Genomic DNA, 26,607 nt, shown 5'->3' on the forward strand with positions numbered 1-26,607 from the left:
CGGTCCTCTCCTCGACACGCACATACTACTAACTGTGGGATTCTCACAATCAACCACATCCTCTTCGAACTCCCAGGATAATTTTCTTATGAAAAGGTCTTCTTCCTCTACTTCAATGTCTCGAAAAGAAACTTCTATATGGTGGGGGTGATTAAGCAAAAGGACATTTTTCTCATAGTCTAAAATCGCCCTACTTTCTACAAAGAACTGTGAACCCAAAATGAGTTCACGGTTCAGCCCTTTCACTATTATTGCCGAAGTATAGTACTCCTTATCTGCAATAATAAGTTCTAACAATACTTGGCCGATGATCGACGCCACGGCGCGACCGAACGCTGAACTGACTCGAATGTTCGCTGACTTAATGAACGCTGGTGGGGGGTCTCGCTTACGTATTTCTTCCCAACATTGCAGTGAGATCGCGGATATGCTAGCTCCACTATCCAATAAAGCCAGAATTTTACTATTAAATAGACCTACTTCTACCTCGGGAAGTGTTACTAAATTATTACTGGGTAGCTTTTCGGTTGAACTTTCCAACAAGTCTCTAAAGATCGCATTCGTCTCGTCAAACAATTTTCTGTTTATTTTAATTTTGTCCCCATTTCTCTGTAATAACATAATTTCAGGGTGACGAATGTCGTTATTTCCTTCACGATCGAAATGTGTGGTGCTAATTATACGTCTACAAGTTTCACAATCCCCATTCTCAAGTGTCTCTACAGTCTTTACAAATGTCTCACTACTTTCTTCTTTTTCTTCTTCTAAAACATTGTTATACTCAATAACACAATTACGCATATTCTCAGAAATAGATTTCGCCGGTTGAACCTGAATATCCAGTACGCAAGTATTCAAGTCACCGCTCTGAGAACATGCGGACAGTTCTCAGTGGCGTTGACTAGTTCCTGGGCTATTCGCACGCGAGTTCCCTCGAGACGAGACTTGTCTCGAGGACTGTTCAGTCCTTTCGTTATGAACTCGGAGCTCATTAACCTCCGCCGCATAGTCACTGTTACGATTGTTATTGCGTGGTTGCGTGTTGCCACGACCCCTATTCCTTCCACGTCTTTGCCCTCGATTGTTCTGATTTCTCGTTCGAGAATCTCCAGTGTCACGATCCTGACCACTGGAATTTCTCGAACGCCAATTGCCATTATTATTGTTACTTCTATTTCCATTGCCTCTTCTTGTACCCCTATTGTGATAAGGCCCATTGTCCCTGTGGAACCTTCTGTCTCTGGTGGGGTTACTCGGCCTACTGTTTCGTGGGGGGGGGGAGATCGTGCTGTATCTTCTTCTTCTTCCTCTACGGTGAGTGTATTTATTCCCCTCCTATTATTGTTACTTGGTGGCTGGTACGTGGACTGGAGCTCACCAACAATACTTAATAGCTCATCTATAGAGCGAGGCTTCGATGAAACGATACATCTATAGATAGAGAATGGCAATTGACGTGGCAAAACTCTCAAAAGTACTTGAGAAGGTAAAGGGGGGTCGAGAATACTGTTGGTGTGTAGTAACTCCAACAAGTATTCAGTCGGTTTCTTGTTTCCCCGTGTCTCAAAACGTGACGTCAAAATGGAGGCGCGGAGATTAGCAAGTTTCTCTTCGCTGAGATAGGCGTTCTTGAAATGCCTAACGAGATCTTGGTACGTGTTGCATTTCTTTAAAGTCACCTGCACCCACTGACGTGAGATGCCTCGAAAGCAGTGGGAGGAAAATGCTAACCGTCTCTCCTCTGGTACACCTGTTAAGTCAAAGTAATTCTCTAGCTCTACTAGAAAATTGTGGGCTTGCACCTCCGATTCGCCTCCTGTAAAAACAGGAAGAGACAGGTCTCGGTGTAGTAGCCCTAATGCCGACGCTACCTGGCAAGTAGCCACGCTACTATTGCTACTGCTGACGTTGTTGATGTTTTGAGGGAGGGGGGCAGCCTGCTCGTCTGAGTTCTCACGCCTGGGAAGCTCAGGGAACTGTCCCGCATGGCTCGGTCCAGCGACCGGCGTTTCGACTCTCTCATGCGAGACAGAGGCTGTGTTTTGACAGCTGGAACCGTTTTCTCTCACCGACTCCTTTAACAGTTCCAGCTGTTCCTCCCATCTCAGTTCTGCTCTACGTAACTTGGATTGCAAATGCCCCACTGAACTATCCACTGTTGCTTTCACTCGGTCGATTTCGCTAGAAACGGCAGCTACATTTTCCCCCACTCTCTCCATGTCACCACGTAAATGGCTGACATCCCGAGAGACCTGGGCGAGGTCTGAACCAAGGACCTCAGAAATCTCGCCTATCTTGTTCTCAGTATGTACCTCCAATTCACTGATCCTATTTTCGGTTGCCTCAACTGATGACTTTAATTCTTGGCAGGATGCTGCGATCTTGGATTCCAGAGCTTCCGCTGAGGAATCAATCCTTGCCTCTAGCTCTGTCACATTCTGAAGTATCTCATGCCGGAAACTGGCAGTGATCTGCTTTTCGACAGCTTCTAACCTATCTAGCATCGCTCTGCTAGCGTTCTCCTGCCTACTTGCTAATTCCGATAACGTTTTCTCTTGTACCCTTTCTTGTTTTTCTAAATTCTTTTCCTGTTTCGCTAACTTCTCAGAAATTTCTAAAAGCGATTTTTCGTGATTCTTTTCTTGGTTCTCTAACTTCTTTGAAATCTCCGAAAGTGACTTTTCGTGTTTACTTGATAATTCTAAAAGCGATTTCTCCTGCTTTCCTGAAATCTCTAATAGTGTCTTCTCTTGTTTTTCTGCAATTTCTTTAATCATGTGAAAAAGTGACGCGAGACACGGGCCAGTTACAGATGTGACTTGCGCTGAGGTGCTAGGAACCGGTTCCCTAACCTGCTCCGATTCATTAGCCCTTTCATTACTAACGGTACCTTCTCCAGGCGGAACTACTTCCTGGAGAGAGGTGTTTACATTTCCTACAGAATCGCTCACGGTGTCCTGAGACTCCGATGGAAATTCCATTACTTGCACAAATTGTTCGTCAACGATATTGTCGCCTACAAAGCCTTCCATCGCCTTAGCTTGCCTCCGCGTTATGACCATAAATGTGATTATGATTTCTAAATAAACAACTATGTGCTCTAATATGCCTAATCTGAATTCACTAAATATTATTCCCCTCCAAAAGGTTTAGCAATTTTCAATACACTTCAAAAGAATAAATGCATATGACACAAAAATGATACACACATAAATGGCAAACTTTCTGGATGGCAGCGCGACAACCTGAAAGAAAAAACATCTACTGACACCCGCGTCTGGCTTGTACTAAATTATCGTAAAAACGTTGGGTATCTTTCATTTCTTGTGGCAACATATTTTACTGAACAGAAAAATGAAAAAGAAAAACAAGACTTAAATTTAATTCTCTTGCCACAACATTTACTATTAAAAGCAAAATTTAGCAAGGGACATTTCTATAAAACATACATCCAGGATGGTGTGTGTGCCGAGCCCCACGCGCACGGCAGCCAAGCTCTTTGTGAGCGGGAGGAAGTGAGATTGCATGATATGAATAAATTACCAAAATAATTAATATGCAAAAATGCAAATGTGGGAGGAATCTTTATATGAATACTGACGATTACTTTAAATTAATGCAACCTACAGCCACAAAGTTAATTTACTAAATTTAGTTCAGTCGGTAGAGTCTTAAGTAGGATAAAATTAAAATTTTGAAAAGTAAAATAAGATTCCTGTTAGCATGAAACTCTAATTTACAGGTTAACTATGGTTTTAACACCCATCCTGTATGCGAAAGATACCCATAATACTTTCATCGTATTTACGATCCATTGATAGACCCAGCTTCTGGCCTGAAAAGGAAACAAGATAGACAAATGGGTAACACATTACCTTGCGGCCATACTGCAAACAAGAATAGAAGTCAAAATTCCAGTGGTAATCTTTTTTTTTAATGCACCACTTCAATAATTCCAGATGCACAAAATATTTTATACACAAGAGCACTCGCGCGCGCGGTCTCGCTATGAGACCTGAGAAAAAGAAAAAAAATATTTCCTTTTAAAATTTCTTTATCACACTTTTGAGCTCTCAATTTTAATCGTTCGTGCACGTTTATGGTTATTGCGCCGCGCTCTTCTTACTTGCAGTGTCTCTGCTTCCACTATTGTATACACTTCCTGGTAGGATTTCTTCCGATCTTGGGGACCATGCTCCTTTCCCTCCTGTCGTGCTGCTAGGCTCTTTCTACCGTCATCTTTCTTCTGACATTGGATTTCTGCTACACCAGTGGCGGTTCAACGGGGTAGTCCTTTGTGCGATAAAACTAGCGAATAGGTTTATACGTGAAGAAAGTTCTCACTAGACTGTCATCATGTGACACACTGGCGTTATATTGCACTAAACCCGCCTACTGAATACAAGCAAAAAGGCTCAGTTCTTGTATTAAACGGTATTTAAACAAGCTATGCTATAATTTAGCATCAGACATTGCCTAAAGGATCAGGCATTGAGTTTGTCTTCATTAATGCTGTTACTAACTTTAGTTTTCACTGTAAGTAACGTTAACAGGGGAAGTGTAACGTAAAACTGCAAAAGTTACTACTTGTGCGAAGCACTTCACAAAATATATGGTAAAGCATTGTCTCTTCCCACTAGTAACTTTTAATACATGTTGCACTTTGTCTGATATCACCTCGTAGACTTTTCGTAAAACGCACTTTTGTAAATGTTAGCGCTACCTCCTACGCTCTCATTCCACCAAGAGAATATTAGTTCGGCGTAAATGAAGAATTACCGGAGGTAAATTACCTATTAATGCTCATTTCCAAGCACACACGCACTAAATATATGTTTGTAACTAAAGCACTGTTATTTCGAACACATAGCTGAATGCTACAAAGTTTCAAGTAACTGACGGTTAAACAAGACTCCGAATTTCGTGTTCGAAGTTCACTATATCGCGATTCAAGAGGAACTGTCCTTCCTGTTTGTCCCCTGTAATGTTATATTCACTTCAAGGTTCATTGTTTCCTCCAACTTTTGGGTTGGGCCAATCCACTACAGCCCGCTTCACTGGAATGGGGGTGAAAGGTACATCCCTCACCTGTAAGCTTCCAGTGACCTAGATAATTCGATATGCAACACTTTTTCATATTCTTTTGCACTTTGTAGTTCACTCCAATAACATCGTTAAAAGTCACTATGAGTGTTTGATAGCTTATTTATTAAGCTTCAGTTTAGTATATTACACTCACTCACACTGTGCTGTATTTACTAGAAATATTAAAATAAACACCAAAATTATTCAAACTTGGTCACTTGACATGTTTACTTACACAACTTGACAGGTGGTACCACCTATCGGCGACACCAGGAACTGTTTGTACAAGTGACATTGAATATTGTAAATTACTGAAACTGATGCATTGAAGGATTGTGCTTATGAGTTGATTACTTATGTTAATTAAACAATTTAAATAAGCTACACCAAATGCAAACAAATTAAAATGAACCCAAAACAAAGCTGTCGTAGCCTGACACATCATAATAAGCATTATAGAGCTGTTTGAGAATTCTCTTCTCTCTTGCAACAGCATTGCATCTCGTCTAACTCTAACTAACTCTATGGCCTATGGAACCAGGAGGTTCAGTGCCGCGTTCACAAAAGCTCTCCACTGACTTCTATCCTTAGCTAATTGCATCCAGTTTCTACTTTGTATTCCTATCTCTGCGAGATCCATCCTAATATTGTCCTCCCATCTGCGCCTAGGTCTTCCTAATGGTCGTTTTCCTATGGGTCTACCAGTCAAGACTTTGAAAGCGTTTCTACTTTCTTCCATTCTAGCTACATGACCTGCCCACCTAAGCTTCCTAGAGTTGACGACCCTAACAATGTTGGGTAAACCGTATAAACTATGTAGTTCCTCGTTATGAAGCTTCCGCCATTCCCCATTCTCGTTCCTCTTGGGTCCGAATATTCTTCTCAGGATCCTGTTCTCAAATACTTTCAGTCTATGTTCTTCCCTCAGAGTAAGTGACCATGTTTCGCAACCATACAGAACAACAGGCATGATTATCGTTTTATATATTTTAAGCTTCAAATTCCTCGACAGAATTCGCGACGACAAGAGATTTAGAACCGAATAGTAACACGAATTCCCTGCTTTTAGTCGACATTTAATTTCTTCGTGAATATGATTTTCGTCTGTTAATATTGATCCTAAATATTTGAAAGTATCCACTTTATCAAAAGTATTATTTAATATTTTAACGCCTTCACAATTTGCCGTATTACGGTCCCGACGCACTTCCATGTATTTAGTTTTCTCTGCATTTACTTCTAAACCCATGTCCCTGCAAGCGTTTAATAAGATCTCTGCATTTATTTCTACTGTTCTCCTATCATCCCCTATTAAATTTACATCATCAGCATATGCCATAACCTGGTGAATGCCGTTCAACTCTAGGCCCTGGTTGCTATCTTTGATTTTCCTTATAGCGTATTCCAGCACAAAGTTAAATAATAATGGCGACATCGCATCTCCTTGTTTCAGGCCATTTTCGACGTGGAAGCTCGTGGACAAAAATTTTCCTACCCGGACTTTACTTTGGGATTCACTTAAACATATCTTAATTAATCTAATTAGCTTTCTCGGTATTCCAAGTTCTGTAAGAACGTTGTATAATGTTTCTCTCCTAACCGAGTCGTAAGCCTTTCTAAAATCAATAAATAGTTGATATACCGGGGTATTGTATTCCCACTTCTTTTCGAGTATTTGGCGAATGGTAAATATTTGGTCGATAGTTGATCGATTTCGTCTAAATCCGCACTGATAATCTCCAATAATTTCATCTGCGTATGGGGTCAATCTTACTAACAGAATATAAAAGGTTTTTTAAAAAAAACTGAGGTTTGTGTTTAGTCTCTCTGAATACCTTCCACAACCATCAACTAGGCCTAAAACTGCCATTAGTACAAGCCATTTATATCAAACCAAAATATATATCGAGCTAAATATATCTAAAACTACGGGAACACCCAGAAAGTTTATTTACATAACATAACACATATTATTATACAAAGCATATATCAGCGGAGCAGACGACCACTATCTTTTGACAGAGACATCTAGCGGATGTTACGGAACAATTACAAACAGCGTTCTAGACAACTACCACTATAACTCAAGTGGACTCGTCCATAATTTTGAAATTGTCAACTTCCCTTTCTCTGAGAGTGTTCCGTTGACCATGGGACGCTTCAAGAGTCTAACATGCTAAAAATGGGCGTGTCTTAAAAAAATAACACCTCTTTGTATCCTGCATTCTCTCATCGATACGCTAAAATTTTTATGACTTTTAAAGCATTGTATTTGTAGGCACTGTGTCTCTATAGTGATAGTGTATGCTCCTACCTACAACAACACTAGGACATGAGACTAGCTATCCATCTAAGCAAAACCTGAAGCTCATAGGTATTCTATCCTTATGAAGATGGTTACATTGATTCCTAAATCTTCCACGACGTGGGAGTCCAACGCTCCGTTAGGAACACATGCTTTCTTTAAGTTTTTTTTTTCTCTGTGAGGCTTTCTCTGCCTCTCTGCAAGCAAACTAGCGAATCTAAAATATAGAATTTTCTCTCTTCTTCGCAGTCAATATTAATTAATATCAAAATATCATTGCTTCACTCTGAAGTCCCGTCCTGTTGCTCGTTAATATTCAGTTACATAACAAAATAAACCATATATATACATAAAAACACTAATAAAAGTTATATGCTACCGCTGATACGTATGTAAATATCAATAAACTTTATATGCAAATCCCTAATTAAATTGTAATAATATTCATAATTTCACGCAAAAATTAAATATGTAAATCATCTTAAGACACAGTTCATGTGACGTTCACATGTTCTTTTACAGCAATAGTAATAGCCCTAATCGTTTATATATACTTCTAAGGAATATAATCAAGCAACTGCAGCGCTATGTCAATTAAAGTATTATTTACTATATAGTCATAGATACGACGACATAGAGAATACAGAAGATGAACTATTTGTCTTGCTTCTGACATTTTCGGACCAATCAATTATATGAGTACATAAAAGGTTCCTTATTATATCACTAACAGTAACACTGTATTATTAATGAATATGAAGATGAAATTAATCAACTACTTCATGTTCTGATTGTACTGTCTGTAGTATATTAAAACCTTACGTTAAACAGACATATTAAGTTATTAACTATATTATTCTTCATCTTGTACTTAAAGTTACAATTGTCCTCCTTAAAACTATTTTCGTCAAAAACACTATTGTTTTCGTGTATTTTGCTATATATGGACGAAAGCTCTAGTAATCCATTTTTATAAAAATAGTGCCTTTAGTGTTTAATATTGTTATACATTAGACAAATATCTTCTTCATCATTATGTAGTCAACTTATATACCAATAAAATGACATAGGGTCATTTGGTAATAAAAAGTTCATACGTAGTTGGCAACACTGGATTACTTACAGGAACAACAATAATACTAGTAGGCAAGCCCTATGATACTCATAATGTTAATGTTTGAAGTTATTTGAATTTTTCCTAAATTGTTACTGCTATAAGGAAACAATATGGCGGCATATAAGGCATAGGCATATATTCGGGCGAGCGGGGTGGTGGCACTGGGCGCTGATAGCGTGAGGGCGCCAAACGATATAATACAAATAGAAAGTGTTTGAAATTAGTAAACGACGTGCCGCTCCGAAAACGTACTGTCACTTAATGAAATCAATATTTTTGTCGGTTTGCAAAGAAACAGCTTTCTTTTAAAAAAAAATCTTACTCGCTCCCCTTGCAACCTAAACGTTTCAATAAGTGTCACGGCAAGTTTTAACTTATTACTTTAAAAGGTTATTTTATATGATTTGTTATGGACGATGTGATATACAAGGTTCCGAGTAATGACTTATACTCTACAAAGAAGCGTTTCCAAAATCAGAAACAGTCGAACTCTGAAATACGTATTTGGAGTTTCGATGGTAATTTTTTTCTTTCTTTTTAGATAATAACGCTTTTGTGAACCAACCGGATTAATCATGACAGTGAGAATGAAGGCTTTGAGAAATTCGCAAAGAAGACTCCTTCTGAATTTATGTTACATTTCAGAAAATACTTTTACCGTAAAAGAATAAAAAATAAAATGTTATTTGTGTGGTCACGTACAGAATAAAATTACAGAAATTTACAATTATTACTAGTTTCTAATTTATTAACATTTCATTTCTTATGAATAGTATGAAACGTTGTAAATTTCCATAACAGTTGCCCAAGTGAATTTGTATACAACCAAAAGTAATATTTTCAATTTTAACAAAAAGTCCAAAATAAATCTTTTGAAAATAGTTCGTGTCTGTAAATAATTGGTCCTTGGCTGTTGTGATGATCTGCCCAAGCAGCTATATAAAACTGGAGCGTAGCAAAAAAAGAAAAGCTACTTCTCTTATTTACAAAAAAAAAAAAAAAGCTTGTTAAGGTGAGTGTAGGGTGCACCGAATTGTACTTCGTCCCGGGGTCAAAACTATAGCTACGGCTTTGGCAGCTACAACTTTGCGATATGTTATGCCTTTATAGGGGCTATCCAAAACGGTTTCTGAATATTAAAAGAGAGAAAAAATTGTGAAGCATTGCTGGTCAGTTTTATTTTTTTTTTTTTTTTTTTCAGACAAGTCGATACTTCATAAGTCACTAAGCTTCAAACACTGGATATTTAATTAACATAAGGTACAAGCAATCAACTTCAATGTAGTATTTTTGGACTTTAATCACCGAGAAACCTTGCAAACTCAATTAAAACAATTAAAATGTTAGTTATTTGCAACGTAGCTACATAAAACAAGTGAAAACAGTGAATTTTAAATGCAGTTTTCAATACACTTACGCGGTTTTGGTTTTGAATCCTCGAAAATAATACTCAATCCTAGTAAAAATTGCTTTGTAGGAGGGAAAAATTCCATTCAGCAGAGGTTCGACTGAGTAACTCGGGTAAAAGAAAAATAGAGAGAGAGAAGTAAATAAACGTATATTCTCCTAAAATTGACACATTAGTTTAGTTATTGCAGATAAAAATACCACTAACATTTAAAAATAAATACATTTTTAGAGTAGAGAAAATAAGTTATTTGGTACAATTTTGTAAATAAAATGTAAATACGTTTATTGATTATGGGTTTTCTAAGTTATTGCACCATTTTCCTATTCTGCTAAGTAAGACTTATCTACATGCATTTTTATAATGTATTTATTATTTTAAATGTACATATATAGGGCCGCGGTGCATCAGTGGTAGACCGTTCACCTCTGCTGGATGGGGTCTTTGGTTTTATCTGAGTTTGCTCAATGTGAGTTTTGTGGTGAACAGAAACACCGTGTGCTTGGGCTTTCTCGAGGTTCTCCTGTTTCCTCTCACTTTCTTCATTCCCCTATTTCATTCATTTCTCATCATCACCGTCTCCTTTAGCCTAGCCGACATAAACGTGGGGCGTAAAACTTAGAGATTTCATTTTTCCTAAATGTTTAGGGGAAATTAGAAATGAAACAAAATAGAATGCTCTGTAATTTAGGTTCAGTTCACGTGAAAAAAGTAACATATCCAACTTTCTCTTCTTCGATTCTGCATTGTTGACACTTGTAATTATATGAATCACATCTCCTCTTTCCCTTTTTCGTTAATCTTCAACTGTGTACATATTTTAGTGCATTCGTGTGTTTGATTAACCATTGAGAGTGCAATTTTGTACTTTGTTATTCCAAAATGTCTAAAGTTTAAAAGTTGCATTTTGTTAAGTAGTTTTGTTTCTCAATTTATTCATGTAAATTTTTTTACAAAATAAAATTTTCTAAAGCAGGGTTTCTCAACCTGGTGGTCGCAAAGATAAGCGAAAGAAATAAATATAATTAGAATCTAATATTGGAAAATATTTTTAAATATTATTTTGAATTTTGTTCTGATAGGCATTTATCTATTTTTTTATTTTTATACATACTTTTAAGGACAACAAAAAATAGGTTTGCTAAACACTTTCTACAGGTGCAGAGGTGTTTAAAAATCAATTTAAATGAAACTAATGAGACCTGCATATTGAAATACCAGAAAAATACAACAAAACTTGCATATTGAAATACAATTAAAATTGAAAGCTAATGAGATACCTGAGCATGATGTGGTTTCACTAGTGCTGCAATGTCCGGTTCAATCTTCGTGATACACATTAATATTCAATAAGTTTTTAACAACTGTCCAAGTTTTTAAACTAAAATTTTAAATCACTTTATTTTTTATCATATGATCCATTTTGAATTTGCTACCATTTGAAACAGTATGACGGATCAGATTCGATATTTGTCATGTGAATGAACTTACCAAATTGTGTTTTCATTCATTCACTTTTAGGAAAATTACTGTATCCACTATATATATATGAAATGGATTCTACTATTGTAGAAATAGATGAATATCGTAAAATTTCCGCAATAGGTATATTAAAAATCCCAGACAAGCTTAATAAATTATAAGGGGTTGCTGGCAAGAGAATGTGACAAAATGGGGGTCGTGATAGGAATTGGGTGGAAAACTACTGCTCTAGTGCAAGATGAGTGATACGGAAGCTGCAACTGAAAGATGCTTTACTTTGCGACTGTATGTGACACAGGCACGTATGCACGGGATGGGTCCTAGGCATTGATGAAAATTTTCCGATTCATAAAAACATACTCCACTTATTCCTATATCGTTGTATAGCCGTGACGTGAGGTGGAAAATTTTCTTATATATTTTTCCGAAAAATTTTCCGTTCTTAACAAATATCAGTGATCAAGTAACAATTCCTCAGTATTCATAAATTGATTAAATTCATGTATAGAAATGTTAAAAATTGAAAGATTGTTTAAATAACTGAAATTTTTCATGGTTCAGACAATTTTCAGTACTATGTAGGAACAAGTGAAACAATTTTTCATGAATCGAAGAATTGTCTGTCCTGCACAGTGATGAAAATTTCCGGAAAATTTTGAAACAGAAAATTTTCCGATTCATAAAAACGTCACTTATTCCTACATCGTTGTTTAGCCGTGATGTGAGGTGAAAATTTTTCTTCTATATTTTTCCGCAAAATTTTCCGTTCTTAACAAATATTAGTGATCAAGTAACAGTTCCTCAGTATTCATAAAATAGATTGAATTCATGTATAAAAATGTTAAAAAATGAAAGATCGTTTAAAGAATCTGAAAAGTTTCATGGCTCACACAATTTTCAGTACTATGTAGGAACAAGTGAAACAATGTTTCATAAATCGAAAGATTTTGTGTCTTGTATGGAAAAATTGAAGAACTTTTTATGAGTCGGAAAATTTTCATCATTTTGAAGCAAAAAGTAAAACAACGTTTTGTGAATCGGAAAGTGTTATTGCTCTGTAGAAACAAATCTAAGTAATTTTCATGCATCGGAAAATTTTCATCACGATATAGAAACAAGTGGAAACACTTTTCATAATCCGGACAGTTTTGGATATTATGTATAGTGATGTTAGGTGGAAAATTTTCCACTATATTTAACTGCACATTGAGGTATACAATTCCTGTAGAGGAAAATTAGACAGCAACAAATCATAATTTTCCAATTAGATTTCGGGAATCAGAAAATTTTCTAATATTTCAAGTTGTGAAGTAAAAATTTACACAGTGTTTCTCTCTCTCTTTCTCTCTCTATTACATCTACTTATTTATAAATGTTGCAGAATGTAAATCTATAAAAGTAGTAAAGCTGTGAGAAAACCGTCTTATGCGTATTAAACTGACGAAATCTAATATTGTAAGATGAAAGGTGGATTCTGAGGGAAGAACGCATTGAAGTTTTTGAAACATTCTTGAAATGAAGAATCGTTAGATTTTCAGTTCATGAAACTTTTTAAGACAATATTTATTACCAATAAATTTTATGGCTAAATAACGATATAGGAATAAGTAGAGTATGTTTTTATGAATCGGAAAACATTCATGACTTTTAATAAATTGAAATTTTAAATAATAGAATGGGATATTTGTACTCTACGAACTCATGTTCTCTGCACTTGCCATACACACACAGAGAGAGAGACAGAGAGAGAGAGAGAGAGAGAGAGAGAGGAGTTGAATTGAGTTGATTTTGAGTTTAACGTCCCTTTCAGCAGCGAGACTATATAAGACTGGACCAACTGATTAACGTGAAATCTGAACTACATGAGCTCCCGCTGGGAATCGAAGCCGGTCTTCCATCCCAAAGGCGGGTATGCTCACCGCTTAGCAACAAAGGAGCTCGCAGATGAAAAGAGAGAGAGAAACACTGTGTAAAATTTTACTTCTCAACTTGAAATATTAGAAAATTTTCCGGTTCCCGAAAGCTAATTGGAAAATTATAATTTGTTGCTGACTAACTGTCCTCTACAGAAATTCAATTTTGTAGCTGAATGTGCAGTTAAATATAGTGGAAAATTTTCCACCTAACATCACTATACATAATATCCAAAATTGTCCGGCTTATAAAAAGTTGTTTCCACTTGTTTCTACATCGTAATGAAAATTTTCCGATGCATGTAAATTCCTTAGATTTTATTTCTACAGAGCAATAACACTTTCCGATACACAAAAAGTTGTTTTACTTTTTGCTTCAAAATGATGAAAATTTTCCGACTCATAAAAAGTTCTTCAATTTTTCCATATAAGACAGAAAATATTTCGATTCATGAAAAATTGTTCCACTTGTTCCTACAAAGTACTGAAAATTGTGTGAGCCATGAAAATTTTCAGATTCTTTAAACGATCTTTCCCTTTTTACATTTCTGTACATGAATTCAACCAATTTTATGATTACTGATGAATTGTTACTTGATTACTGATATTTTTTAGAACGAAAAATTTTTCGGAAAAATATAGCGGAAAATATTCCACCTCACATCACTAGTCCTAGGGGACCGAATCCTTCCCAAAATTCCAATTTTTCTGTAAATTTAGTCTAATTTTAGGGGCCATCTTACAAATTTTAATATAATTTGCTCTCATATTGAATTTGAACCCTCCAAAGCTATAGATCCCACCCGAAATAAATAATGAGCTGTTCTACTTCTTAGTGTTTGGTGATAATTTCACTGTTATTTTATCTCCTTTGGAAGACACTAACTACGGTAGCTCGGGAACACTATATGAGTCGCCCTGTTTCCCGGATGTTCGTTCCATGGAGTCTGGTCGTCACTTTCTGGCCCCTACCAAACTTTAATATCGCTGGCCTTCCCTATTCTAGGCACAAGTACGACATTGACTGATCAAGTAGATCCCCTTCACAATCTGGAGATCGGTTCTGTTGTGTTTCGTGACTCTTACGTAAGTCTAGTAACTCCGTTGAAAAAGTAATATAAAATCAAAATATATTCGCTAGTCAGAATACGTATAGCGTTTTGAATGTTTGAAGTATCTAGATGCACTGTACACAATCTGGCTTAAGCCTCTTATGAATTGTGTTGATCCAAACATTTCTTACATATTCATTCTAATATATTATTAATGCACTACTTCTTTCAAACAAAGATTTAGAGGAATTTTGTTTAACATTCTTTTGATTTGCTTCGTTCAGATTGGCTCCAAGAAATAACAATCTAACTGGAAATACATTTCAAATCGTTCCCTTTGTTTCTTTAGAAGCGGATACTTGAAGGATGCTGAAAAACATATTAGACCTATTTTTAATGAAGAGTTTCCATAGTATACCATGTTTCAGCCCCCTGACATCAGAATTCGTCAAATTCTGCATTTTAGGTGTACAATATGAACTTCTTTTGTTTCCCTTCACTGGGATACGATCTAAGCCAAAGCGAAATAGTAAAAAGAAACATGAACCAAGTGTAGTTATATTCTAAAACTCATTTTAAACTATGCAGTAGGCTTGTTTGGAAAAGGGTAGGAACAACGTCCGTTTCTCATAATGTGAGATTCAATATAATTTTTCCTTCAGCTTTCCAGAGATATGTTGTAGGCACATTCTTTAGAGAAATTATAAGCAATATAAATTTAACGACATAGGTTGAATATAACAAAAAATTGATTATGATCTTAGGCCAAGTTCCTACCTTATCACACTGTTGTTACGTTCAACAGACGATCCAAATCACAAAAGAAAAAAAATATTCTACCTACTCACAACTATTAAAGCGTACTAATTCTTGAAGTATGCGTGTTTATATACTTTTATAGTTTCTCTTTTGAAGTTAAAATATGCACAAAGTAGGAAAAATAATGAAATTACTATAGATAATAGATCTACTAATTATGTTTTAACCAAATCTTCTTTCAAGAATGGAAGTACGATAAGATATAGCTGTTTTCATGTAACACCTACAAGGAGGTAATTTAGCTTTTCGAAACACTAGTAATTTGGTATTCATTATGATTTGTTGATAACGCTAAAATATTTTCCTTTGGGAAGGAAAAGTAGCAAAAATATCTAGTTCTCAGAAAGAAAGACCATGTTGCAGAAAGCCGGGATTAAAAAAAAAATCAAATAAGTCAATATCCAGTAACAAGAAAATGCTTTCATTAATTCTTTTTTTATAAAATAATGGAATGTAACGGAATTCAGAATGTAATATATATATATATATATATATATATATATATATATATATATATATATATATATATATATATATATATATATATAAATTTTGTTACTTGAACTTAATGATTTTAACAGTAATAATCAGCCCCATTTATACATACTAATATGTTTAACTTACATAGTTAGCAATATAGTTGTTAATTATACTTACTAATTTATTTACACGTAATAAACGTTATACATGTAAGCCAATATATACCCAGCTCATGATTGTAAATGGTTATATAGCAAACAGCGCCAGGCAATATATAAGAAGACAGTGTAACTTACAGTTGTGTTCCAGAAGACAAAAGATCATATATATTTTATAAGTATTTGTAAACACATGTACTTATGTAGTAGCTTGGAATTAACGTTATTGACTGCAAATAATCCAATATTAAACACTTAAAAGTAATTATTGTAATTATTAGACTTCCAAACTTTGCTATGCATAAGTGTCGGAGGAGTGTCTTTTAGAACGGCTTTGTCTGTCCGTCTGTCAAGAGGTATCAGAGCAGGAACGGTAATGAATATCGAAACACTTTTTTTTTAATCCACTCAGAGTGCCAATCAGTTTATATCATTCGCTAATTGTCTATTCAAACCACAAGTGGTTCAAATAAGTCATTTCTGATTTCTACGTACATTTGTCGCCATAAAGCGAAAACAGTAGATAGCGAGAAGGGTTTCCTTGCAAACAATTCAGCGTCCAAAGGCATTTTTACACATCTATTCACAACACTCTTTTAAAAACAGAAATGCTTTTCAAATTAATTATTACTCCTGGTTACAATACTGAATTCCATAGAGCAGGCACGGTAATAGATATCGAGATGCAGTTTATTGTAATTGATTCAGCTTCCCAGGAATATGTTTCATATCCCCCACCTCTACAGGAACCTGAAGTGGCACAAATTAACCATTTATATTGTGAATATTAATTGCCATAGAACAAAAATTGTAACAGGCAGCGACAAACAGTTTCCTCCAATCGATTCAGGGTCACAAAAGAACATATCATCACTACCAACAAAATTTTACCAAAACCGGAAGTGGTTGAAGTTTACTAATACGTTCGGTTTAAATACTGTTTTATATAGAGTAAAAACGGGAAGAGATATGAAGATGTGTTTTTTGCAAACAATTAGTATTGTCAAAAAATAAGTTTCAACTTTTGCGTTATCCATCTTTTCAAACCGGAAGTAGTTGAAATTTCTCATTTCCTCTTTCAACATTTATTGCCATAGAAGTAGAAACAGTAATAGATAGATAGCGCGAAGCTGTCGTTTTTTTTTTTTCAACCGGTACAGCCAATGAAGAATATGTATATCATCACAACATGCAAGACTGTAACGTAGCTGTAAGTGGTTGAATTTACTAGTATTTCTGATTTTTGTAGTAGATCCAACTATAAGAGATATGGAGAAGTGGATTCTTGCAATAGATTCTGGATTCCAAGAGTAAGTTCCATCTGTCTCCTAGCCTCTATTCAAACCAGAAGGGATTGAAATTAACGATCTTTTGTTTCAAGTTTTAGCGCCATAGAATAAAACCAATAAGAGATAGTGAGTATTACATTTTTTATATTTATACAGCGTCCGAGGAAAAGATCATCTCTTTAATCTCATTACTCTATTACAACCAGCAGTTGTAGATGTACTACTTCAAATTTTAGTATTAAATTCACATAATTTGGAATTCTACCGTAGTTTCATAACTGAGGAATGAAACTCAGTTGTTTCAATAGTACACATCTGTATGATTGTACTGAAATTCGATCGACGGCGGAACTACGTCGAAAGCACAGTGCTTTTTATCTTAATTATTGTCTTTTCTACTGTACTTCAATAACCTGGGTTTAAAATCTATTTCTTTTCTTCCACATCCTCCTGTTCCTTTCTTATATGAGTTTCTTAGATTGAAACCATAATTGAATTGGACTCTGCAGAAAGGGTACATGTAACAGTTTGGGAGAAACTGAGTTATTGATGAATTTGTCATCTATTTGATTCTTTACAATATGCTTTCCAAAAAGTTAATGAAACTGGGGAAAAGTGACATTACATATAATGGAAAAGGACCCACATTTGTGTCCAATCCATACTTCTCGAGGTCGTTCAGGTGAATAGTGACACGCTCGAAGGCATTTAAGCTCAAATTTATGCCCTATTAGCAATTGAGTGGGAATAGGGTGTGAAGAAGGCGACATCTGAAAAAAATCGAAAACGACGGATATTATTAAACATTTCATTGTTTTCGGGATTACAGAGATGAATAGTATTACCATGTACAAGATAAACCTCATCGGCATGGGAGTAACAAAAGAACCACAAAATTGGCATAAAATTTGAGTTGCTTATTTAAGAAAGAAAAAAAAAATATTGAGATTTTCACGAAAACGGCTCTGGCAATTTTGCTTATATTTCACAAATCGACTTTCCAAAATAACCCATTTATGTGGTATCAATTATTTCGGGAAAAGTCGAGAAGGAGTGGTTTATTCATTGAGTGATTTTCCTTTCTTACGATTCTCACAAAACCGACTCAGGCGATCTTGCTTATACTTCATAACTAATCTGACAATGTAACGTAATACATTTGTGGCTAAAAAATTTACAAGTTATAATTAATTCTTGTAGGTGAATCTCTTTCAGACTATTTTCAAAAAACAACTCACCCGATTTTATTTATAACTCATAAATATATATTTCATTTAAAACATGACAATATGGCGTAACTCATTTCTCCTGCAAAAAAATAGAGATATTATCTTAACTCTTAACGGTACAACTTAGGGAGGAAGGGACAGAAAAATAAATAAAACTTATTAACTCTTGAACCACAAGACCGATCTTGATCAAATTTTCAATGTAGATGAGGTTCGAGACTGGAATGATTTTTATCGTTTCACTTTGACGGAGCAACGTAGCGGAGGGAGTGGAGGGTAGATATACAAAAATCAATAAATATAAAAATAAAAGTGACTATGTTTGTGAATTAATTACTTTTGAACCCCCCGATCGATCTCAATCAAATTTTCAACATATATGAAGTTCAAACCTGGGAAGTTTTTTATCATTTCATTTTGACAGTAGATTTTAGGGGAGGGGCAGGGGAGAAGGGGAAGTATATGAAAATGAGTAAAACTTAATAACTCTTGAACCACCCTACCGATCTCGATCTAATTTTCAACATAGATAAGGTTCGGGTCTGGGATGTTTTCGTTATTTCACTTTTACGGTGCAACCTAGGGAGGGGGGAGGGGAGATATATGTAAAAAGAATAAAAATATAAATTACTGTCTTTGTGACTTCATCACGATTTAACCACAGAATCGATCTTAAACAAATTTTCAATATGGATGAAGTTCGTACCTGGAGTGGATTTTATCATTTCACTTTGTTGGTAGGTCTTAGGGGAGGGGGAGAGGAGGGAACAAATATATAAAAATAAATAAAACTTAATAGCTCTTGAACCACCGGACCGATCTCGATCAAATTTTCAACCTAGATGAAGTTCGAACATGATATGATTTTTGTCGTATCACTGACGATGTAACTTAAAGGGGGGGAGGGGAGACATTTACAAATGATCGAAAATGGCCGATATTAGTGTCGAATCTATAGTTTTTGAAGTCGCTGAGATGAACAATGACACTTCTGGTGTAACTTAAATCCAAATTGAGACCCATAAAATTGTGGGAGGGGAGGAGGATATATATAGGGTCTATATATAATCAAAATTACCAATATCAGTGTCGAATTCCTACTTTTCGGGGTCGCTGAGATGAACAATGACACTTCCGATGCCGTGGCCCGGAACATGGGGTGGAGAGGGGATATATAAAAATCATTGAAAATGACCAATATCAAAATAGTAATAGTAAAATTGACTGACTAACGAAACATATTACTATTTTTTCTAAATTCAACCAACCGAAGTGGGTAATTGATATCTGATAAATGGAAAAAGGAACTTAATAAAAGATAAGTGGACTATTATTGCCTGAACATTACTGCCTTTTACAGTTTATAGAAGTGGACTTTTGAAACTGTATTCAAAATCTGAGTTATATATGCTCTCTTGGCTGTATGTTAACGTACATACTGACAATGCGTCCGTATGAACAGACACGTTAGTGAAGGTGAGTAAGCGCATAAGATTTGTTTCAGCATTTGCTAATACGACTGATTCTCCGTGTCATTCATTTTCCGTGTCCGTATAAGCACTTCAACTGGATCGGGCTTTTTAATGTTAACCCTTCACGTTCCATCTTTCTTTTCGCTGTACAGTTTGCTGTCCACCCCAATAATGCTATCTGGAAAACTTCAATGTAATGTTTATACTTCATTTGATAACGTAAAGCATTGTGAATCAACTCAGCTGTAACCTAACAGTAAAGAAATTATAAGTGTTGATTTCCTGAGCTTCTTTGGAATATATATATATATATAAAGAAAAACCAAGAGCGCAGCATTAGCCAGAAGTAGAAGAGCAAGCTCGAGATTTCAATTTACAGTTTTTAAATGTTTGGCTTTCGATTTGACCTTGATGCCAGAAATCGGGACCAGCAACAATCCATTTCTCGTATGATAGACTAATACGTAGATTTTTTTTTAAAAGTAAGTCCGGATTAACTGATAATTTTTGTGGTTTTCGTAACGCTGAAGTAGGTTTTCTTTTGCAAGGCTATGTATAAGAACGCAAAGTGGAAGATTTCAATATGAGCTGGAAAATATGCTTCTGATCACGGCTATCGCTCGGGCCGAATTATTAAATAAATAAACCTTAGAAAGCTACGGACACAAGAGTGACTACAACATTTAAACACGTTCAGAAAGGTTAGATGTGGTGTGTGCATGTCATACAATATATACGTACAGTTATTGGGTGATATCAATAAAAATAAGTAACTACTCCTGAGAAGTCCTGCTCGAGAATCAGAGTAACTACAGCTGGAGTAATCTCCTCCCTCAATTTCGTATCAATAAAACATGCCTCTACTCAGGTCTAGACTGCTCCAGATTTATGAACGTTCACTCGCGTTTCCTTAGCGCGTGGCAGTGAATCGTTTCGATAAAAGAAGTTATTTTCTCCCATCCGTCGCGCGGTCATTTCGTTGTTTTTAACCTATGGCGTAGTTATGGAACGGGCAAGTAGCAACGACAGCTTCAATCAAGTGCATTTGTGGATATTTTAAAAGAGTTTCAGCGGTACTTTCAAAGTCACAGTTACCAGAAAGTAAACGAAGGAAAGCCGAAGCTTTGAAGACAATTACAGTGAAATGCAACGAAATATCAAATACATCGAGACTGAGAAACAAATCCGAAAGAGAATATTTAATATCGAGCGAGAATAAAACAAAAAGAAAAAAAAGAAAAAAGGAGGAACAAGAAAGTAACACCGAAACTATGGGAACGAACCTATTGGAGCTGATGGATGTTGATGCGAATCCAGCAATATCAAGATTAACACAAGTGCATATCACGTGTTGTCTAAGGTTTTTATAGATTGTTTGGCTTTAAGAACGAAATCAGACACTTGACCCCTTTGTTTCCTTTTAAACAAAGTCAAGCCAGTCACGTCATAAAGCACTTCCATCTGATTGCGTTTTGTACACATACGTATCCCCTTTCGCCTTGACATAAACAAAATACATTCTCATGTATACACCCTTCCTATCAACGTAGAGTTGAGTTGATTTTGAGTTTAACGTCCTTTCAGTAGCGAGGCTATATGAGACGGGACCCACTGATTAACGTGGAATCCGCACCACATGAGCTCCCACTGGGAATCGAACGCGGGTCTCCCATGCCAAAGGCATGTACGCTAACGCTTAGCCACGAATGAGCTCTTCCTATTAGTGTATTTGTCTCCAAAATACTAGGTTTCTTTATTGCCACGTGTGTATAGTCAAGTGCTCCGATAGCACCCGGAAATGTATATTGTTCTTGCCATTCTGCCTTTGCTATTTGCATATTACACACACTTCCGGATTGTCAGATTTCGCAATAATCGCATCCATTACACTTGTAGTAGTCATAGACACAGTACCTTGAGCCACACCAGAATCCCCTGACATTCCGACCTGGAATCCCGGATCACTCACGTAACGCAAGAAAACCCGCATCTTTTCCTCATTACGTAGTGCACCACCCCTAATTTCGGTTGATTCTCCTAAAAAAATGTTGTGCTAATTACTCTACATTTTCTTTCATGAACCTATATAATGTTTTTTGTAATCTCCATTTGCAACATTTCTATGCAGTTTACAAGTTTTTCTACGTAGCAAGACAATCATATACTCTTTTATATTTCGCACGGAGTCACCTATTTAGCTTGCTCCACAAATTTGGAGAAGTTACTCGCATCACAGAGGAGTCTTTGCTTTTTATTGATATCAAACGCGGAGTAGTTACTCGGCTCGAGAATAGAGGTGTGGTTACTTCAAAAGGGCGGGGCTTCTTCGAGGTCAGCCGAGACGAGTAGTGCTCAGTTCTCTTTTTATTGATACCAATGCGAGTAAGTACTACAAAATTGGGAATAATGAGTAACTTCTCCGTTTTATTGATATCACCCATTGCCGGTATATTTATTGAATTAATAAATCCCTTATTTATTACAGATGTCATATTATATTTATGTGTGTGGGGGGAGGTAAGGCATTATTGTCTCATTTTGAATTGTACCAGGGGTAGTTCACTCTTGGTCTAATTTTATCCCCAATATAAATTGTCTAATTCACACACACTATATATATACAGAGCGTTCAAAAAGTCTCTATACACCTGAATTGTCACATATTCAAAGCAAGAAGAAAATTATTTTACTGAAAATTTATTATATTTTATGGCATAAAAGCACTATGTACAGGGCCTAGCATATACGCACACATTTTAACACACATTTTCACAGCAAATGTTGGAAATGTCCCCCATGAGCCTCCAAACATGCTTGCACACGATTCAGGTGTATAGAGACCTTTTGAACGCTCTGTATATATATATATATATATATATATCATCAATGCCGTACGTACGTTGAATTGTTTATTATTCTGGTGAGTCTTCTGGACGGTTTCCTTAAAAAAAAAAAAAAAAAAAAAAAAGAAAAACGGATTTAGAATTTAGGATTTAGATTTCTGGGCTTTCAGCATCTACGGCTATTTATATCGTCAAGTATGAGGGATGACGTCCCGGGGCGAACACATTATCCGGGGAAAGTGAAGGAAGAAAGGATTGGGCAAGGAAATAAACGGCCTGGGACCTATAAATTAGGCACCATCCCGGCATTTGCCTGATATGAAATAGGAAAAAATAGATAAACGTCATTCAGGAAGGCTGGCCTGAAAAAGCTTTTTACACTTTTTTGACCGAGTGCCCCCACCAGGAATCGACACCTGGATGACTCACACCGAAGGGGGAGAGCATTAGCGACTACGTTATGTATAGTCACTTAGATAGGGACAATTTTCTTCATAAATAAATATTTCATTAATATCCGACAATATTTTATAACTCATTCGTTCTTAAAGATCTATGAGTGGTATTTTATTCTTGGGGTATGTTTTGTCGGACAATTTTCTCAAAAGCGACTGAGACGATTTTCTTCGTAATTCATTAATAAATAAATAATTCATAAATAAATAATTCATTAATAGCATGGCAATATGTCGTAAATTATTAGTCGTAAAAAAATGTACGAGGGGTAGTTCACTCTTGGAGATGTTTCCTTCTAAGGAATTTCTCATATTTCAATTTTGTTCATATCTTTTGGCAATTTTGTTCATATTTCACAAATAAATGTTTAATTACTAGCCTGACAACATGACATAATTCATTTAACCTCAAACGTCTACAAAGGGTAGTTTATTCTTAGGAATGAGTTTCTTCTCAGGCTACTTTCATAAAAACGATCAGGAGATTTTGGTTGTATTTGATAAATAAATATATCTTTACTATTCTTATATGTTGTGTGGATCATTTTTATGAGGATATCCAGAAAGAATATTTTACTCTTAGCGTGAGTTATTATTATTTTTTTTTTTTTCACAACATTGTAGAATATCACTTATGAGATTTCGTTATTATTTTATAAACAAATATATCATTAACAACCATCACATACCGCATAAGTTATTTCTTATGGAGAAAATTTAGCAACGTAGTCCTTACCTTTTATAAGTATTTTGTACTTATAACAAACACAAGAGAATTCTGACAAGTGAATTTTTTTACAACCTGTATATAAGTTGACTACGAACATTTTGAGTTCTAAATGAACAATGAAAATAGAGAATTGAAAGAAATATATAAATTGAATGAAGTGTATGTTATAAAATTATAAGAAATTTAACTATTTTATCAACCTAATATTCAGGCATTAGTACACTAGATGCATTATCTTTTGGTATGATGCTCTAAATTAATACTTACCTGTTTTGAATTCGCCTGGTTGGGCTGAGGGCGGACATTGATCAATTTCCGTTCAGCAAATCTTTTCTATTTTCATTATACTTTAACTTGTTCTGCATTGGCCGCAACAGAGGGCAAAGGCTCCGTCCTATCAATATCTGATTGACAGGCCATACTTCTTCAGAACTATAGACCCCATTATTTCTGATTCCGAGCGCCTGCGAAACGAATGCTTCGACACGTTCTTTGCTATTCCCATTACCTACTCCTGCACCAAGTTTGGTGCAATTATTTTTGAGTGACCAAATTAACATTACTGTCCAACAACTATGAAAAAAATAGTACGGAACTAATAACATATTTTTAAAATAATGATAGGAGATTAAATTCACACACCTCAATTGTGACCGATTTCATAATTGAAAATCCTGATAAAAATTAGTTTCATATACCATTAGAATCAAGTAAGATTAATGTAAGTTATTGTAAATAGTTATTTTCTTATCACTTTATCTATGTCAGGAAAATTTCTGGTTGCTAATGAATTCACAACTTTACACTTCATTGACCTAACCCTAAGCTGTAGGAAGCTCCAAAAGACGAATAATTAACCTCACTTTCGTGAAATATTTCTAATGTAATGTACTCTATATGACATAGCTTACGATATCTTAATTCTTGTGCGAGAAGCCCTTTACTGTTCTACAATTATATTCTTGCTTAATCGATTGAAACAGTGGCTTTTTTCATGGAAAATATAGAGATACAGTTAAGCAGGTACTGCTTTCGCAATAATCGTTGGAAAATCATATTTCATTTGCCATGCGTCTTAAAATAAAACAAACTTTCAAATGGGTTCAAATTTGTGAGTATATGACAACACAAAGTGACATTTGATGGAATTCCGAAAATTTCCCTTAAAAAAAAAAAAAAAAAATCCTTTCGAGAAGTTTACAGTCTCCTGAACTGGTCCTGCCCACAAGCATTCGGATACAATCCAACTTGAAATGAAGATTCTGGTTCTTCGTAACTCATTACAATTCCTTGAATAGTTACGAAGAGGGAAAAAAAAACGCGATCATGTTCGAAGATCAAAAAACGTATGTCGAAACAATGAAAAAATACAGTGAAAAATAAATACAGTAGAGCGTCGATTATCCGAACGTCGGTCAACCGAACGACCGCTTAACCGAACTGTGTACTCGCTTGCACCTGTTACTCTCCCACCCTACCGTCCATCATCCCCCTCACTCCCAAACCAAGTTTCCCACAGTAGTCGCCGCACTAAGCCACCGCTGGATTTTTTTAAACGTTAATTTTGTGTACTGTGTGTACTGTTCATGCAAAATGCGTATGTAATATGTACATATTTTTGTTTGATAAACTGTACCACATACTATATATTCCTACTAAAGTTGCCTTTGTACGTTACTTTGTAATATTTAAAGAGATGCCTGTTTTATGAATAAATTTACTGTACAGTACTTCTTTTTGGCAAATAAACATATACAGTTCGATTATCCGAACAAACCAGTTTTCCGAACACCTATGTCCCCCAATTACTTCGGATAATCGACGCTCTACTGTATTTTAAACCACAATAAATACTTTAAACTTTGAATAAGGAGTTAGAAAAAAGACTCACAAAATGACTTTGTGAGAAGTATTGTAGAGTATGGGTCAGAAACACGGTCATTACGCGGAAATGATGATAAAGTACTGGAAGTTTTCTAAATGTGGATGTAGAGAAGAAAACAGACAATTAGCTGGATCAAGTGGAAACGAATGAAACTGTGTTAGAAATGGTGGGGGAAAAGGACAATTTTAAATATTATTAAGAGGAGGAAGAGTAAGTTTTTGAGACATTGGCTAAGAAGGAACTCTACTGTACCATGATAGGGGGTGCTAGACGGTGTGTTGCCAGGAAAAGGAAGGGGGAGGAGAAGGAAACTACAATCAATGGACGAGATCAAAACAGGGAAATGATACGTGAAGACGATGAGGTTAACGGAAGAACGTGGAACATGGAACCTTCTCACAAGGAAGGACCACACAGTGGCTCCGCTGAGATCCGAGCGAGACAATTGTGTTTGCATTTAATATGTCATAACTAGATGAATCCCAAATTTATACGTGTCACCGGGCGGAATATCGTGAGTTACAACATATTTTGTAATGTAAGAACTACAAAAAAAAAAAAAAAAAAAAAAACTTACTTGGCAGAATGGTTTGAACCGAGTCATTTGTTCGGAAACGGTTGGGTAAGTGAAAAACTAATCAACACGTATCCCATTATTTTCAACGACAAACTTTTTGGGGTAAAAAAAAAAACTTTGTCCCAGGGACTCCCGCAGAGTCCCAGATGGAGTCCAACTAAAAATTTTGAAATGGTAAGCGGGGTTAATGGCACATCATTTGAAAGCTGTTGTAAAATGAAAGAAAGTGCAGCAACTTTCGACTCTCTACAACAACAATGTGCAAAATGGCTACAGGTCAAAATGTAAACAAAAACAATTTGAAAATT

At 35.7% G+C, this 26,607-nt stretch overlaps 2 protein-coding genes across 3 annotated transcripts in view; both read right to left on the bottom strand.

Moving 5' to 3' along the window:
• The window catches only part of LOC145680811 (uncharacterized), a 107,191-nt gene extending 91,896 nt beyond the window's left edge, over nt 1-15,295 (bottom strand). For both annotated transcript variants that reach the window (XM_081751885.1, XM_081751884.1), the window contains exon 1: nt 15,140-15,295. The gene's annotated coding sequence lies outside the window, so the exon portion shown is untranslated. The remainder of the gene's footprint in view (nt 1-15,139) is intronic.
• LOC145680809 (uncharacterized) overlaps nt 1-26,607 on the bottom strand; it is a 708,231-nt gene that overhangs the window by 579,773 nt on the left and 101,851 nt on the right. The window lies entirely within an intron of this gene.

The sequence above is a fragment of the Thermobia domestica genome, chromosome 3, assembly GCF_964235325.1.
Source record: "Thermobia domestica chromosome 3, izTheDome1.hap1.1, whole genome shotgun sequence".
NCBI lineage: Eukaryota > Metazoa > Arthropoda > Insecta > Zygentoma > Lepismatidae > Thermobia > Thermobia domestica.